The sequence below is a fragment of the Alosa pseudoharengus genome, unplaced genomic scaffold (genome assembly GCF_046254945.1).
Source record: "Alosa pseudoharengus isolate Yale_2024_CS ecotype anadromous, Long Island Sound unplaced genomic scaffold, YU_APseudo_1.1 YU_APseudo_1.1_scf_24, whole genome shotgun sequence".
NCBI classification, from domain to species: domain Eukaryota; kingdom Metazoa; phylum Chordata; class Actinopteri; order Clupeiformes; family Clupeidae; genus Alosa; species Alosa pseudoharengus.
The window spans coordinates 30930150-30950088 of NW_027468689.1; positions in this window are offsets into that span (position 1 = coordinate 30930150).

Here is a 19939-nt window from a genome sequence, read left to right on the forward strand (position 1 = left end):
TCACTTTGCTGTTGTTCCTTCGACTAGAAATGAAAGTAATTATGGCACATTAACACAAAAAATCATTATGTCGTGGCTATACACTTAATTCTGTGGAGGGGGGAGAAAATCAAACAGAGAGGCAGATAACGTTGGTGGTAACAGGAGTGATTGCGGGGGTTGGCAGAACAATTCTTCTCTATAATTATTTTGTCAAATAATGATAAGACAGAAATTCTTCCAAATTCATTCTTTCTTTTTAGTTTATGAAATGATATATAATGGAAATTGCTGACATTATCTTCCTGTAATAAAATATCTTCTGAAACTATAATGCCATCCCACATGGGGACTGTGTTATGGCTCTGGTTCCTCTTTGAGTGGATAAGGTCATTACAAGTAGTTGTGTTTCTACTGTGTGTCTACAGATAGGAGTCTGCTGGGTTATATACAAATTATGCATAAGTGTCCTTATACTGCATATGTCTGTATAATTGTGTCAAAACATTTGCCATGATGATGATGTGTGCGCCTGCATGTGTGCGTGCGTGCGTGCATGCGTGTGTGTGTGTGTGTGCGTGCATGTATATATGAGTGTCTGTGTGTTTAAGACTCACAGCGCTGGTTTATTGAGTGAACAGGGAAAGCGGGTCTTAAAAATATGTTGTGACAGTTCAGAGAGGAAACAATCGGTGGATGGGGTAAAAGATCCATCTCTTCCGAGGCCCCCTCTCCCTCCCCCCTCTCTCTCCCTCTCCCTGCGGAGAGAGGGGGTCTGAGGAGCGGCAGTCACTCCCGCAGTGCAATCACGGATTAATTTCTCCCGGCATCGAGCGAATGAAGGCTGGAGATAGCGGCACCCCCTCATGGACTCTCACTCTCTCTCACTCTTGTTCTCCCTCACTTTTTTTCCATCCCAGAATTCCTGCGTAAGGAAGCAGGGGATTATGTCTGACACGAGGCCAGGGGAGCGCTCCATTGTGGAGGGGCTGCAGCGCTGAATGATGGGGTGATGGAGGACTAGGAATGCAGCATTTTGCCACTATGAACACAAGGAGATTCCAAATTAAATATAAATCTTCAGAGAAACAGACAAACACACTGCACATGTCTGACATGAAAAGCTATAAGGAATGTCTGTTGATGGCACTGAACTATGTGTATGTGTGTGTGTGTGTGTGTTTGTGTAGGAATCTATATGACTATAACTGTAAATATTGAACCAAACATCATAGTTAATTTATTATTAGAAAGCCTTGATGTGTTAGCTGCTAGGGTGATGAGGCAAGGAGCTTGATGTCTGAATGGCAGCAGAAGGCTGTTTCAGTTATTGTGAAGTTATTAACTCCCAATAGCTCAGGAAATGTTAGTAACTGACAGTGGGACTGAGCTGGTTGAAAACCACAGGTAGGGACAAGTAGGGTGAAATGCACAGCAGACAGTCAAATCTGATGACTCTGGTCTACTAGGTCCTGCACAAACCACCAAACATCAGTTAGCTGCAATCTTGTCGAATAGAATACACATAACAAACCAACCAAGACTTATTATTCCTCTCAGGCTAAAACGTGAATTAAAAATCAATGCTGGCTGACAATTGAAATATTAAAAACAGGCGAGAGGGAGAACTGAAGTCTTGAGGTTGTTGCCAGTGTTCTGATACTGTGACCATTAATCTAAATAAACAGTAAATAGTAGGTCATGTTAGTAGGTCAACAGCTGTCATGTTAAAGCTTTAAGTTAAATTCAGATTCAGAGCTCCAAATGGACTGCTGCTGTGACATTGTTCATGAACTTTAAGATGATATGGACTAAATTGGTATAATTGGTCCAAACTCCCTCACCCGACATGCCCAGACCTTTTCCTTCAACATTGATGGTTCCAACGTCACCCCCTCCACCTGCATCCACAACCTTGGAACCATCTTCGATCCCACCCTCTCTTTTGTACCGCATGTCAATCACATCACCAAAACCGCATTCTTTCACCTCCGTAACATTGCATGCCTCCACCCCTCTCTGTCCACCACTGCAGCTGGAACACTCATCCATGCCCTCATCACCTCCAGACTGGACTACTGAAACAGAAATCTTTACGGACTACCAAACATACTCCAATACGTCCAGAACTCAGCTGCCTGCCTTCTCACCTCCACCTGCCGCCGTGACCTCATCACCCCTGTCCTCCACATGCTCCACTGGCTCCCAGTCAAACACACAGGATCAACTTCAAAACACTTCTTCTCACATACAAAGCCCTTAATAACATCCGCACACTCACACCCCCACCCGCCGCCTCAGGTCCGTCCATGCCAACACACTCAAGGCCATCAGGACTAAGACTCTGTCTCAAATCGCGTACTTCTGCACTTACAATACCTAATTTGAGTGCATGAGGGTGTTCACACTGACAATTCCAACGACACGAAGGGCGCTGCAAGTTCCCGGATGGTGCACTCATAACGGTCAAAAAGCTGAGTGTGCAACGCTGGACACTTTTCGCCCTTAACGGACGCCATCTTGGCCAAATAGCGGAAGGGGAGGGAGCGTTTTCAAACTCGTGGAAATCGCGGTTGAGAAAGCTGAAACAGCAGCAGTGGAAAACAGACTTTATGGAGGTACAAGCAAGTTATAACATAAACGGTTCATGTTTTGACACAGTATGACCATGTCACTGTCGAGTTGAGGACGCCAATAAAGTTATGTTAAAATGTTTGTGATCGTCATTTCCGTGAAGTGCACGGAGTTAGTGTTTGATATGAGACAATACTATTTTGTTAAAATTTGCGCACTCCGCCAGTAAGCACACAGTGCACATAGTGTGCTACACGAAAGTGTACTCACGTAAGTACACCATTTAAGACAGACTCTAAGCTCCAGCCCTGGGGCGACAGGGCCTTCTCAGCTGCTGCCCCCTCCCTCTGGAACGCCCTCCCTGACCACATCAACAGTCAAGCACCTTACCATCCTTCAAACAGGCCCTCAAAACTCACCTCTTCCAACTTGTTTTTTCCTGTTAACAGACTTTCCCACTTTTCCCCTCTTCATTTTCATTAATTTTTTGATTTAAAGCAATACCAAAGAACTTTCCCTCTGTCGCATGCACGCTATTTGTTTATCCAGCACCGGCTAGGCAAATAACAATGTCTACAGACAAGGTATAATATGTTGCATGATTTATGAAAGTACGATGTATTGCGACATCAGATGCAAGTCAAATTTGTAGTTTCTTATGTCTCATTCCATCAACTTACTGATGCGCTACCCGATCTGGCAAACTTACATAGTGCGGTTATAGCCGATAGAGGGCCGCAAAGCGACTGCAGAAGTGCTGTTCACCCTGTTACAAGTTGATGAACCACTGAAACGATTTTGGAAACATTATTTTAAGGTACAAAAAACTCTTTGGTGTTGCTTTAACTTATATAGTATATTTAGTATTTTAGTTTTGTTCGTTTTTCTTATCTTCTACTGTCTCTATTGTACAGTGGAGTTTTGTTATATGTATACTTATATTTACCCTTTCTGCTGTAAGTGCATGTTGTGTGTGATGTCTGTATGCTACTGAGACCTTGAATTTCCCCTTGGGGATCAATAAAGTATCTATCTATCTATCTATCTATCTATCTATCTATCTATCTATCTGTCTATCTATCTATCTATCTATCTATCTATCTATCTTGTCCACCACTCTAGCTTTGCCTCTGCTTTGTCCATGCACCTGTGTGTCTTTCTTTTGTCTGTTATGTAACCTTGTCTACGTACCTTGTCTGTTTGTTGTATCTGTGTAATCAAAATATATGGGGTACTGTATATGGGTGTAGCCATAGATCGTCTTGATTTCTCGAACATACCGACAGTTCCCAAGGTCGAGTCAAATCATGTCAATATGTCAATGGCGTCCATCTAGAAAATGACCATGATTGCCACTCCCAGCTCATCCGTGGTGGATTCGGTGCTCGAGATCCCCATTTGGAGAATGCCTTACAGTTTTTCTCAGTCACTTTGGTGCTATTCTCACATCACTATTAACATTTGCACAGCAGTTAGTGCATTTCTCAAAACAATTAGTGCAAACTGCAAAACCTGGTGGATGACCTGCAAAAGCACGTCACTTGCTCAAAATGGATAGTCCATTCCTCAAAAGCAGGTATTCATGTCAATGAAACTGTCAGTGTCATCAAAATGATAAGTCTTGACACCATCGTCTATGAACAAGATAGTCAAATGGCTTTGTCATGTTTTCATTATGACAGTTCTCTCAGTGTTTTCCAATGCAAAAAAAAGGTCAGAACTCGGTGACACTACCTGAATATTCTCAAGACAGAACTATACAGTACTTGTACAGCCATTTGAAAACTACAGTAAAGTTACACATTGCTGTAGTTAGGGGAGTAAGTGAGTACAAGACACTGAATACGTACATTTTTACTGTATGCTCTTTGCAATTCTACACCATTGTGACAGAATTTGATAACTAGTTCACCAATTTTGTATGTAATGACTCAAGCAATGAAATGAAGACTTTTAGTTTTATTGGGAACGACTATTCAGTATCAATAAGTATAGTTCATTTTGACTGACATGACATAAGCCAATGATAATGTTAAAAAATAGCAGAGAATTGTATGAAAGCAACTGATACATGTCCAAAAGCATTTGCAATTTGTTCAGAGGAAGGAGAAATTGCTACTATGATGTGCACAAATGACTAATTGTTGTGGAGGTTGAACTAATAGTTATGAGAATTTTAATTCTGATCTGAAAAAAGCACCAAAGCGACTGAGAAAAACTGTAATCTCCACCTCTCCTCTAATAACTGCCCTCCAGTCCTCAGGCACCATCATGGCAGTGTGGCGTCTGCAAAGCCGGCCTGTTGGGTTTCATTATGAGCGGCTTCTGAGCGGTGCTCAATTAGCATTCCTGATGGATTGTGTTTGGATCTGTGTGAGGAGGGGTAAGGTTGAGGATGGAAATCTGTAGGAGTCGGCAAGGTGCAATTACACTGAACCCACTTGGATCAGGGTGTGTAGGGAGTGTGTGTGTGAAGTGTGTGAGGGGGAAAGTTCAGGTGGGGGCATCTGACAGTGTGTTCTGCTTACTTATGAGACTGAAGAGACAATGTCATGGGAGCAGAATCCTAGGCTTGGCACCGGTCACTCCACCCCTAGCACACAAATACTCCCCCCCCCGCCCCCCCAACCTACCAACCCGGTCGGTATATTGGGGGTCTAGCAGAATGTCTAGGAGAAAGTTGTGGCCACAGATGTACATCACATACTCACAGCTCGTTAGACATTTAATAACGCTCACCAATCTGCCCTGCTACACTGTGCTATTCAGAGTGAACAGGTTAGTCAAACACAGCCAAGGACATGGCACCATAGAACATTTAATGTCACTTAATATGCTCTTAGCGACGTCCATCTCCTGGTCTCACAGGGACTGTATCACTATTGATCTGCAGGGGGAGATAAAGAAGGGAGGGGCGTTAGGGTGGGTGTACTTTGCCACCCTCCCCCTCCACACACACATCCCTCCATCCCCTCTGCTGTCACGGTTCTCGTTTTTACTGCTGTCTCATGTCATGCTTTACGGTCCCGCCTCCAGGGACGCTTAATTAGCCAGACAGGTGTCCGTCACCATGAGGAGAGGCAGGGGTGGCGAGCCGAGTGCGGGAGAAGTTTCCCCCCGACACACTAGTAATTTATACAAAAAGGGAAAAAAACCCTCCCCCTCGTTTCTCGCCGGCCCGCTCTCTCCTCCTCCCCTCTTCCTCCCTCCCTCTCGTCCCCATCCCTCCTCCTGTCTGCCTGCAAATCCCTTATGCCCTTTATCTGCCAATCCCAAGCCTTTCATACGCTGACTTGAAGGATGATATCCCTAATGTTCATGACAAATTAATCCGCGGGGGAAAGCCAATGACAGTAAGCCGGCAGTAGGTCATCCCTTTTACTAAATCTGTCATTTCAGATTTGCAGTCACGTTTGCGGTGCTGGATATCTGAGTGCTGTTTTTGTACAACCTAGGCTTTTTTTAACAAGAAAGGCATATTTAGTGTGTGTATGAGCCTTGTTATGGGAGGGTTTGCTGTATGCTTCAGACATTTTGAAAATACTGATAATTGGCCTTGAGATATTCCTAGTCAGTCAAGTTAAATGTTTAGAGGGAAATTAAGGATTGCCTGTGATAAAGGTTGAAAAACAGACAGATGTGCCACGGTCATTCAAGGGCTTTGCTTTCGCGAAAATTTATGGGAGTAGTGGTTGGCTGCCAGAAATTGGCGGAGACTGTTGAGATGAATTAAAATACGCCACATAGATCACAACAATTACATTTTTAATTGCCCCGACTCTTACACTGAACAAAGTCAATCAACACTGTTCATCTACCTCATGTATACTTCAATCTTACAATTACATATTGTTATTAATGCATTATCATTGCACTGAACTACCTTGCACTATATTTATATTTAAATCTTAAATCTCAGACTATACTGATATTGCATTATATTTCCAATTTGCAATTTGCAGCTGTCCTCCCGGGCAATTGCACTATCCCACCCTAACCCATAGCCATATTCTGCTATACTACTATATCATTTTTCTGGTTTTATTCTTTATATGTTCAGTGAGTGTTGTACTTTGAGAGCAAAGACTAACCGGAGTCAAATTCCATGTTTGTTAAATGCAAACCTGGTTAATAAAGCTGAAATTCTGATTCTGATTTTCATATCCATTTCTTTCATCCAGTTGCTTCTGAGCTGGTAATTTCTGAGCTGGTTTTTTTCAATAACTTTCAGAAATGGTAAAAGTGATTCCATCTACCCAACAATGCACTACTGTACATTTCAGTATCTTCAAGCATTCCCTATTCTAGAGTGACAGGTAAGTCAAATCCCACTATAAATCCCACTGCAGTAGTAATTCTCTACTTTATTTCTCACCCTTAAAACATGTCACAGACACTCAGAAAGCATGTCTATTAAGTTTAATATGCTGCTATAAAGTGCAACAGCTTAAGAATATAGACCCTACTCCTAAGAAAATTCACCACGCCACAAATCAGTTGATATGTTATGTTCAATGATAGTTAGACAGTGTTGGAAGAAAGCAACAGCACCGGCCTGCCATAGACATTGCAGTAGAAGTAAAAGGCCAAACAATCATAAAACACTAGGCACAGAAGCCTCTTTATCCTTTTGGCTCCCTTTGGGGTGTAAGGCCAACAGAGGTCCAGTTATTCTGAAGCACTCTTCCATACACTAGGTCTGACAGAATGGGAGCAGAATTTTCAATAAATATTTCTGCAATTGTGTTTAATTAGATACTGTATGTTATGCGTGCAATAAAAAAATGTAATACAGATGAACTCCTCTGGCTAAATATTGCATGGTAATGACAACAATTAAGACATGGTCAGTGTAATGACAATTCAGCCAGTGAAACACTTCAGGATCTAATGCCTGTTTTTTGCTAACTGTCAGCACAAAGATTTTTTCCTCACCATTTTACTCTTAACCATTCAAAGTAAGATGTCTTTGACACAAAACACGTAGGTACAAGGGGTGTCGGCGTCTTTAGTCTAACTGAATATGTTTTGCCCGATGTGTAGCTCAGTTGAAGTGTGTTTGTTACCTTTTGTTTCATGGCCTGGAATATTTTTTCGCCACTTTTAATACATTTTTGATATCATCCAGCCCCTTTGTGTGGTCTCTTCTTTGTCCACACTTTGATACAAAACATCCATTATTCATAACCAAACTTGTCTGGCAAGGGAGACAAGTCACTGCTGTGAAACATACGTTCTTTGACCCCAATGCTTATTTTTATTATTTTCCCTTTTTACCACAGTGAGCTAAATTACAATTGAATGTAGCAACGATGAACCATTGGTCGCCAAACAGTCAAGCAGTACACTCTCAGAAGCATTGATTCACTACAAAGATTGGGGGAAAATAAATTGTAAAATAAGTCATCAATCACATACAGAGAGTAACCAATTCTGAGCACATCTGAGATTGCTTGATTTTCACCATTAGAGCAGAAGTTAACACGTATGTGGATCGCTTTTGATCCTAGCGTCAAAATTATCACACAAGTGGTGAAGCTTGTCTTTTGACGAGGGATTCATTGATGTTCATCTGATGTTTCAGAAATGAGTTCATAACAAGCTTGAAGAGTGCATTTGGTTGAAAATGAAACAGGGTTGGGATAAGGCTGGGTAACAGAACGCTCGACCCACAACACAATCCCATAGTGCACCATCGTACAATTACTTGAGCTGTGTATGTTGTGGTATTGGTTTTTTAGCCTTGGGCCATATTTCCCATGGTAATATGATACAATTCCATAAGAAAACTGCAGTTAGGGGAAGATAAAGGGGCCTACCGGTACCGGCTTTAGCAGCTCATCTCATCCAAAGATGTGTGTGTGTGTGTGTGTGTGTTTGTTTGGGGTGGGGGGTCGGGGGTTCACACATTTTCCACCCTCATCAATATCCCAGGGCATATTTCAATTATTTCATTTCTGCTTCTGGCATAGATATCTATTGACATATTTTAATAATACTTTCATGAGATGTTCTACAGCAATTCACAAGTATATGAGTCAGAACTTTATCTTGTAAAGACTTCATATCATTATCTATGTTAGTACACACTCTCCTTGAAGAATAATTCTAAGAAGAACATTAGAACTAGGCAAGAAAGCAGAGGCAGACTTCTCATTTTATAGCACATGCTCCAGAGAGAATGAATCATTAAAAACACATTGTTATTCAGTCTGTTTAACACTGCTACTGTCTCATCTTGAAATAAAAATTTAAATTTAACGTTACTCCAGTATTAACGTGTAGAGAGATAGAAAAGCTGTTGTGTGTTTCTACTCAATGATTATAACTATGCTAATAAGCAATGCTCTGCACGCAACCAGGTCATGAAATACAAATACATTTCTTAAATCTCTACACAAATAAAACACCACCAAGAATTTATTTTCAAGATTTCAGGCTTTCAAGATTGATCTGGAAGAAGAGCCGCTTTACCCCAGAGTACTGTTAGGAATTGTATCTCCTACACATACACATACTGTACACACACACACACACACACACACACACCGGGGCCTCATTTTTATCATGGCACGGACCCAGTGAATGTTTTCTCTACCTGAAGCAGCCTCATTGCAGGACAAACACAATAACAACCAGGGATAAAAATAAATAAGGAAATCAATAAAAATGCACTTTGGCTGACAGTTCTCAGTGCCAATAAACAGTGTCCATGGTCCTCGTCCAACCGGCAGCATTTTGTTGTCGGGCGGTGGGTTTTGATTGACAAATAATGGCCCCGTGGATGCACTGCCACCCCTGGCGGCAACGAGGTAACGGACAGCCGTCTCGCTGGCGTGGGGCAGCAGGGAGTAATTAGGGCCTGACCCCTGAGGTAAGCCCCGACAGAGAGAGTTTGTTAGAGCAAACGAAGGAGTGCAGAGGAGGGAGAGGGGGGGGGGAGGAGGGGAGAGACAGAGAGGTAGAGAGAGAGAGAGAACAAGAGCGAGAGGACGAGGAAGAGACAGAAAGAGAGCAAAAAGGAGAGAAGGATAGGTAGAGAGAATGACAGGTCAGACTAAGAGAGATGGAAAGGAAAGAGAGAGGTGGGCGAGACAGAAAGAAAGAAAGCAAGCAAGCAAAAGAGAGACAGACAGCTGCTAACTGGAGAGTAGGCCTTGGGAGTACAACTTAAACAAAGGGAGAGAGGTACCGAGGGAGGGGTGGCTAGATAGGGAGGATAGGGGGGCTGTGAGACCTCAACTGGCGTCTGAAGCGGGGGTTCCCAGATGCAATATGCTGAAATGTCTGTGCTGGGACACACAGTTCCCCGTGTCTTTTCCATTATGACATCTGATACTTTGAAACAAACAGGCCACGAGGGAAGCCCACCTTCTGCCCACCGTCCCCTTCCTGTGGGTTGAGTCAGTGGGGAGGACTGACTAATCTAATCATCAGTGTGACCACGGCCACGACAACATCGACACCATTTTTCATCATTCGTATTCATGAACTCATCTTTATGCATGGACCTTTCAGGACTTCTTTCTTTCTTCTTTTTTTTTTTTTTTCTTTTTTTTTTTTGGGGGGGGGGGGGGGGGTGACAGTGGTCTGGAATCGTTGTAAATGAGTCCAGGGGTGAAATAAAAATGCAGGGTTATTTCAGTTCTGTTAATTTTCATTGTAAGCTTTTGAAAGTATCCAAGGATGCAGATAAAAGTGTTTATGAATTATTTAATTTAATTTTGATCCTTTCAATCTGATAAAAATCATCATTACAGTGCTAGAGTTCTAGAGTTTATTCTTGACAATATTTCACATCATAATATGTCATGTTGTGGATATAATAGTAATTGTATTATAGTTATAGTAATAATAGTACACTGTGTGCAAAATTATTAGGCAAGTTGTATTTCTGAAGATTAATTGTATAGTTGAACAAATACAATGCTGTCAGTCAATCAAAAATTTTATTAAACCTCAAACCTGAATATTTAACAAAGGGAAAGTGAGTTTTGGCTTTCTCAGGAGAAAATCTATGTGTGCAGAATTATTAGGCAACTATTGGTGTGCAGAATTATTATGCAACTAAATAAGAAACTAAAATTTTCCCACCCCACTTGTTTATAAAATAAACAACTCAAAATGTACAAATAAACACTTCTGACATTTCATGAAATATTCAGCGACCAATATAGCCACCCTTCTTTTCAATAACTGTCATGAGCCTTCCATCCATGGAGTCTGTTAACAACCAGCAGCAACCACAGCCTCCCAAATGCTCAAAGGGGTGTACTGTCTTCCCTCACTGTAAATCTCACATTTAAGAAGGGTCCACAAGTTCTCAATGGGTTTAGGTCAGGTGAAGAAGGGGGCCATGTCATTATTCTGACATCTTTAAAGTCTTTGCTGGCTAGCCACTCAATGGAGTACTTGGATGCATGTGATGGAGCATTGTCCTGCATAAAAAACATGGCCTTCTTGAAGGATGTAGTTTTTTCTGTACCACTGCTTGAAGAAAGTATCTTCTGAAAACTGGCAGTAGTTTTGGGAGTTGATTTTAAGTCCATTTTCAACCCTAAAAGGTCCAACTAGCTCATCCTTAATAATAGCAGCCCATACCAGTACCCCACCTCCACCTTGCTGGCGTCTGACTAAGTGGAGCTCTGTGCCCATTAGTGATCCAGCCACGGGCCCATCCGTCTGGTCTGTCAAGAATCACTCTTATCTCATCTGTCTATAAAACCGTTGAAAAATCTGTCTTCAGATATTTCTTGGCCCAGTCTTGACCTTAAACTTATGAGTCTTAAGTGGTGGTCGTGTTTCAGCCTTCTTTACCTGGGCCATGTCTCTGAGCACTGAACACCTTGTACTTCTGGACACTCCAGGTAGGTTGCATTTCTGGAATAAGGCCGCACTGGAGGTCAATGGGTTCCTGGTAACTTCATGTTTAATTATTCTCATGTCTCCAGCAGTTATTCTGCGCCTTTTTTTCTCCACACGTTTCTTGCAACCCTTTTGACTATTTGCAACAAAACGTTTGATTATTCGGTGATCACGCCTCAATATCTTTGCTTCTTCAAGAGAGCTGCATCCCTGTGAAAGGCATTTTACATTTTTTTGCTTTTCAGAGTCTGTTAAATCTCTTTTTTGGCCCATTTTGTCTGAGGTAAAGAAGCTGCCTAATAATTATGCACACCTTGATTGTAGGGTGTTGATCACTTTAGGCCACACCCTCCCTCATTACACAAATACACATCAACTGATGATGCATAAATCCAATTAGCAGCCAGGTTTATATAGGTTGGAGTTGGAAATATGCATAAAAATGATGATAAGGTAAAAATACTCACTTGCCTAATAATTGTGCACACGGTGTAAAAGTAAAATGTCATAATAGGCCTACTGTAGATCATGATCAGGTTCTGATTATGAAATATTGATGAATTGCTAAATATACAGTAATATGATACACAAAAGAGGGTGTGAGTATATATAAATTTGCTTTGAACACTGCTCCCTCTCACCTGGATAAGAAAAACACCAATGTGCAAATGCTATTCATCGACTAACTATACTTTTAACACCATAGTTCCATCCAGACTCATCAGGAAACTTAAAGACCTAAACATCAGTTCCTCTATATGTGGAGTTGGAACCTAAACTTCCTGACAGGCCACAGTCAGTATGGCTGGGTAACACCATCTCTGGAATTAACATCAGCGAGGATCTGATCTGGTCACACCATATAGGTATGGTCACCAAGACAACAAGACAGCGGGTCGTCTTTCTTCGGCAACTGTGGAGATTTGGTATGGACAGTGAGATACAGTACTGACCAACTTTTACCGCTGTACCATTGAGAGTATCCTGACTGGCAACATCACAGCATGGTATGGTAACAGCACCGCCCATGACTGCAAAGCTTTCAAGGACTGGTCAGGTCAGTGCAGCGCATTACAGGGACTGAGTTACCAACTATCAAGCACCTTTACAGCCAGCGCTGCAGGAGAAAGGCCAAGCGGATCTCTCTGACCCCAGTCATCCCAGCCACAGTCTCTTCACCCTTCTGCCATCTGGTAGAAGGTACAAGAGTATTCTGGCCTGTACCAGCAGATTCAGAGACAGTTTCTATCCACTTAAAACAAATGTGTTGTCCCTATCTGGACACAGAGATGTGTTAAAAACAACCCAAGTTCTGTGGTTTTCAACACATTTGTTTTAAGAGTGCACAAACCATCAGGATGCTGAAGTGTCACTTCACTCCCTCATAATGTGTTCAGCTGACACCTCTTCAATATTGTTTTGCACTTGCCACTATATTTCATTTTTATTTAATTTTTCATTTTTTTAAATAATTTTATCTTCTAATATTTCTAATATTCACCCACCCTTCAGTCTTGTTTATTAGAAATGCATATACCTTCTCTAAATTCTAATATTTAATTCATTCTTCTTTAAAGTTGAGCTGGCTCTTGAGCAAAATCATTTTCATTACTGATAAATGTCTATTTATGAGTACATGATAATACAACTTGAACTTGAACTTTTTTAACAAAACTGAAACAAATAATTTGGCCCATTTCTTTCAAGCTATTCTGGTCCTAATGCTCTAATTATGCCCATCCCCCACCCCCATCGTCCTATACCCCTTTTCGCCTCTTCTTTTCCACTGTCTCTTGACAGTCTCTGGCATGGACATCCATGGCTGATTGTGTTTGAGGTATTAGTTCCAGGTAGCACGGACCCACATGGACGTCCCAAGATGGAGGTTGGGGGGATCAAAGCCGAAGTGCTGAGTGACTGAACGCGGGGATCTGGGGGCTTAGGCGCTCATTAGCGGTGTTATTAAGCAATCCTGGGAATTAGCTTTTAGGGAATTAGCTTTTGAGCTCTTACAGAACCCAGCAAAAGGTTTAGCTACAGTCCGCTCTTGAGAGAGAGAGAGAGAGAAAGACAGGGAGGGAGGGAGAGGGAGAGGGAGAGAGAGAGAGAGAGAGAGAGAGAGAGAGAGAGAGAGAGAGAGAGAGAGAGAGAGAGAGAGAGAGAGAGAGAGAGAGAGAGAGAGAGAGAGCACGGTGAGCAGATTTAGAAGAAAAAGGAAAAAGCCTCTTAAGTTGGGTGCGCCTATCGGTGCCGCATATCGTGTAGGGTGCGAAAGCTTTACCTCTACACCATGTATATCAAAGGTTTCTTTCTGCCTGATAGATTTTCAGCACATTGGTGTCTCTCTTATGCATTGAGTACACACCCCTTCCCCCTCACACATGATTAAATAAACAAATGCAGGTTATTGGTTTTTGTCAGCTCGTTTGTCACCCTTGCTTTTGTCAACCAAAGAAATCAAAGATATCCATTAGACCTTTGCCTGACAAAGTGGTTATAGGTCAACACAATTTTTGTTGATCAATAAAGCAAATGCACAAGGCAGCATGGAAAGCACTAGGGTTACGCAAGGGTTAGGGTTAGGTGCCTTGAAGTCGACAGTCGCAGTGCTGCCTTGAAGTCGATGGTGGGGGCTTAAAACACCATCGAGCTAATCAAACAGTCATTGGATTGTGCATGTAACATAGGTCAAGTCAAGTCAAATCAGTTTTATTTGTATAGCGCATTTAATGTGCACAGAGTGCAACCCAAAGCGCTCCACATATAGGCTAAGACATTGTCATTGACACATAGACTAACAAAGACAATAGCGGACGGAGCGGCGTAGTCGCCAGCGTACCCGTGACACCAAGACATAGAACTACATTTAAGAAATAAAAAAACACAAAAGATGCCGGACGGAGCGGCGTAGTCGCCAGCATACCCGTGACACCAAGACAGACAACAAACAAATTAATAAATAAAATAAATAAAAATTAAAAATAAAATTAGTCCAATTTCCAACCGGCTGAAAATGTCCAAGGGCAATGATGACTCGCGTGAAACTGCGCACAGCTGTGTCTCCACAACCGATGCATGCAACGCCAACAAAGTTCTTTACACTCACTGGCAGTCTGGAGATAACGTGAACGTTAGGCCTTGTTATAGTCTGGTCAAAGCAATGCATATTCATCATTTAAACCCAAAGTTTAGACAGGTATGAGCTAGTCAATTTCAGCTCTAGCTATACACTCTGAAAAGGACAGATATAGACAAATAGGGAAAGATGAGAAGGTTAACTGATCTCTATTACTAACAGGGGACAAAGTGACTTGGACCTGAACTAACTAGATGTACCGCAGAGCGGTACAAAATATGACCGCCGCCCAGTCCAGCACATTTTTTCCACAAAAAGAAATCACGCTGAAAGGCCTATATGATTCTAACTGTCTCACTAAATTGCATTATCCACACTCAATTCTCACTGGTATCTGCTAGACAACAAGTACCAAAACATGATTAGTTCATAGATTTTCACATGTAAAATTCATTTTATACAACCCCACCTCCATCTTGCCTGTTCATAATTCTGAGAAATTCTTGATTGTTTGTGTTATGTTTATGTTATGTGTGTGGGTGTGTGTGCGTGCTTGTGTGTGTGCCTGCGTATGTGTCTGTGCATGGAAGCGTACATATGTCTACTGTGTGAGTATGTGTCATACGTATGATTACTGTGTGTGTGTGTGTGTATCTGTTTGTGCACATGTGTGCAAATGAAATGGGTTAACATGACCCCTGGAGGCAAATATACGGAAAAAAATGGTCACCCTAGGCCCTACAGTTCTCAAGATATTCACAGAGAACTGTGTCTGGCCTACCCTCCTTTCGGGGGGTCCAGTCCAGCGGGGGGGCTACAGATCAAAACGAAAAATGACGGTTCCATGCTATCCATGTGGGGGTACATGCCCACCAAGTTTTGTGTACCCCGGTCTTTCAGTGTCCCGGGAATCCTTGTTGGTGTACGTCACTAAATGTACACATAAATTATTTTATTGTAAGGCCCCCCATGAACGAAAGTACACAAAACTTGGCATGCATTCGGAGGGTGTCATAATGATCCTACACTTTCAATTTCGTGCAGTTTTGACCATGTCAGCCAGAGATATTGTGATGAAAACACCTAATTTTTTGCTTTTTAATTTTTAACTAGGTGGCGCTATACATGAAATAAGTAGTAATGGGATGGGTTGACATGCCCCCTTAAGACCAACATACAAAAAAAAGGTGGACCTCCTAGGCCCTACGGTTCTCGAGATATTCACGGAAAACTGTCTCCGGCCACCTACAGGCCAGTTGGTGTATAGTAACATAAATGAATTTATTGTGTGGCCCCCCATCAACGGAATTCCACGAAACTTGGCGTGCATTCAGAGGGTGTCATAATGATCCTACACTTCCAATTTCGTGCAGTTTTGACTAAGTTAGGTCACAGATACCTGCGATTACAACACCTCATTTTTACTTTTTTGTGTTTAACTAGGTGGCGCTATACATGAAATGAGTGGTTATGGAATGGGTTGACATGGCCCCTTGAGATCAACATACAAAAAAAAAAATGGTCCTCCTAAACCCTACGGTTTTCGAGATATTCCCAGAAAACTGTGTCTGCCCTACCCTCCTTTCGGGGGGTCCAGTCCAGCGGGGGGGCTACAGATCAAAACGAAAAACGATGGTTCCATGCTATCCATGTGGGGTTACATGCCCACCAAGTTTCGTGTACCCCGGTCTTTCAGTGTCCCGGGACTCATTGACGGAAATTTGGGCATGCGAAAAAAAAAAAAAAAAAAAATCTGACTAAACCTATATGACCGCCGCTTCGCTGCGCGGCGGTCATAATAATACCTGGAAAGGCAAAGACCAGAGTGTATTCATATGATACCATACACTACATTATAGCCTTTACAGTAACCTGTACCTATGATTATTAACACTGGGTGATTAATGATATGATTGCTCTATTCCAGTGGCGTAGGTTTGCATGGTGACCATGTTGACTTGTCCCCACCAATTTTGGGATGACAAAATTGTCCCTACCAATATTTTAGCGAACTCATTCCTATTATGTTTGTTGTGAAGACATAGCCTATTCATTTTGATATTCTCATAAAGTGTACATCTCTAGGACAACCAGTTAAGACATGCTATAGGCTACTATCATTTGAGTGTCTGAAAATGAAGGGGATTTATCTGAAGCTCACATGAAAGTGTCAAAGCATATGGATACATGTCGTGTTCGTGGCAGACTCAGAGAAGGCAAGCACCAAAGGGACAGATGTGGCCCCAAAATGTAGCCAATAAATAGGAATAGCTCTTCAAACTGCTTTTCACTTTTCCTAGAGAATGTTTACAATGTCAAAATGCACCAACAGCATGTTACATTCAAGGATGATTTTTGGGTCCTCTCAATCTCCACTATGCAGCACATCTACTTCAACGTTATGCTACTCCATTTAATTGGGAACGCATCTTGAGCATGCACGAATGGAAGATACATTGGCAGGTTCCAGCTGGTTTGTCATAGTTGATTATCTCCTTTTTAAAATAAGACATGAAGGCAACAAAGACTAGGCTAAAGAAAATTGCGGAGTTATCCGGTTCCTGCTCCTGACCATGTATAAACTGTGAGTGGGCACTTTAACATAGGTTGCACTCACTCACTGTGATTTCGAAAATGGACAAGAATATAAAGAGTGGTCTTTGCGTCTGTGTAGTGTAATTGGTGAGTCTTGAAGTCTTCAATAATTAAATTCCCTTGTGTTCGCAGTCAAATGTGACAGATTGACAATTCTTTTCTCTCAAAAATATTGTTAACTTATTCTGACTACCATGAGGCTCCTTGACGTTGTTAACACAGGGAATCTGAACACACAAAACAAATGTTGATCATTTTTATAACAATTTGAGTGTATAATACACCCAAGTGTATTTCCGGTCAAAAATGACCGGCCATTTGAAATGAATGGGTGAGAAAATGGTCAGTGTATAAAAATTGAGTCCAGGCACATACTTATTGATCAGATGGACTGCATGTGCTTCTTTACATTAAAACACACACACAAACACCCTCACTCCCCCTCTTTGCTTCTATGCCAGCCCCCGCTGGAACCTTTCCCCAATAAAATTTTCCCCTTTCTGACTTGCATGAGCTCAGGTCAGTGAGGCCTGCAGGCCATAAATAGCAAATGGAAGTGCAAAACTGTTTATATTCAATAGAATACAAAAGTCTCAACATTATGATAATACATAATGTATGTGTGTTACTATGGATTTATAACAAGTTATAATCCAGCTGTCTTTTTTGACCGGGAACACAAAATTAGTAAACATAAAACTAACACAACAGGAGGGTTAAAATAAGCATTTACACGAAGCACATGATATGTCGACTGAAACACATTCCACCAGGTTCATAATTCACTTTTAATTGCAAACAGAAAATGTCTAGCTAGCATCATGTCATTACATGCTTCCATATCCAAAGCAATGAAGGCTTGTTCATACCAACTTAATATTATTCATATCATTGTTAATGTGCTATAAATATGACACAGACAAACAATGCTAGAATTTGTGGATTTACCATAGGCTATGGAGCTGGCGAAAAGTCACTATAAGAACCGTGTAGACTCAATGTTCTTAAAGTGACAGTGCACCTTTTAATTAGTTAAAGAGCATCAAATTGGTAGTATTTTTTAAGAGGGGGGGGGGGGGGGTTACGCCCTTGCTCTACAGTGTCATGAATATGTCAGGTATTACATTTGGCCCAACAGCGTGCAGCCTCTTCCTGCATCTCATTAAAGCCAATTAGGGCCTGGATATAAACACTTACACAGACTGTGCCTCTGTGTCACCACTCACTAAGATAAATTATGTCCCAGTGGGTTATTTATTACCTGAGCACATTCCTGTGCCACATCCTCCACTGTTGTGGATGTAAAGCGGGATGGAGATGATCACACAGAAGGTGGCGGCATGAGATTTCAGTGTCATGATGGAAAGGTGCATTTCATCATTTTGTAAACTGTAAACTCACACAGAAACACACAGGAAACAAATAAGCAGTCTTGAATTAGGACACATTTCATATTTTTAAACTGCTAAGAAAGGTACCTACAATCTGACTGTTCAAGGCTCTGCAATCAGAATGTGGAGCTGCAATCAGAAAACATTTCTGCTGCAACCACCAACTGTCCTCCAATCAGAAGTTATTTGCAATGAGTCATTTGCATGTTCTTGAATACTTTATGTGTATATTACAGCAAGTGCCTATTGAGGGAGAGGGGAAGGGATTTGGTTCACCCAGAATCAAGAACAAACCATTAATCATAGTCTTTCACATTTCTAGTAGTTTGTTTTTGATGCTGGGCAGGTTGTGCTCATCAAACCAATGTGTAATATTAAATGAGATATCCTTAATGTAAGCTGTGATTCATAGTTTAAATTGAAGTTTAACTCCCGGTACCGGCTATTAAACTAGGTATCGAAAGATCCTTTAAAACCATATTACTAATTTAAACATTCCATTTTGTAGGCACAATCCTCCCAGATTGCCCTGGTCAAATGGTAAAAGTTTGCCATCATAATAATGCTATTGACAAAGCAAAATAACTCACAAGTTAATGTCAAACCCCTGCTTTCAGTCTGATTAATAAACAAACAAATACACAGTGCGTGCATTAACAAGGTCCAGCGATGTCTTATGTGAACAAAAGCCATTAAAAAGCCCTGCTCAAAGTCTCATAAAGAGTGTTATTGAAATTTTAAATGGTTTGCCACACACATAAATCAAAACTACAATTTCCACAAACACTTAACTTTTCATCAGCAAACAATGCAAAAAACAGCCAGTCCACAATCATTTGCATATTTATGGTCGTTATTATTGTAATTGCCATCATTTGGCATTCATTCAAACTGCCCTAAATGGATTTTAAAGTAAAGCTCACCCAATGCCTTGCATCAGTGGCCCCCACCCCCATATTCTGCTTGTTCTGGTTGCATGTATACTGACCCCTTCACTGGCATGGAATAAAAATGATCAAGCCGCTGCTGAAAATGCCGTTAACTTTTTTCATAACCCGGCAACAAATTATACTCTTTCTTTACGATGTGTGTGGGAAGAGGTCGAGATGCATGTGATATGCAGTTTTTTTCCTCCATCCATCTTCATTTCATTCCTCACTTCCTTTCTTTCATTTGTTCGTTCTCTCTCTAACCTTACATCAGCCCTTGCCTTTCTCCTCCTTCCTTTCTGAGCATGGTGTGGAATGAGCTGAGAGAGAACTCCCCATGGCATCTGATATTTAATTGTTAATGCTGAGCATAAGATTATGTTCTACATGCTCCATGTCTGCCTGGCTTTCGCCTTGTTAACACGATTCCCATGGTGCATTCTGATACACAGAAAGGTAATTCAGTATTACAGTCAGGGTCAGACAATTTCTTCGTGGGCCTCCTTGGACACAAACTGAAACACAAAAGG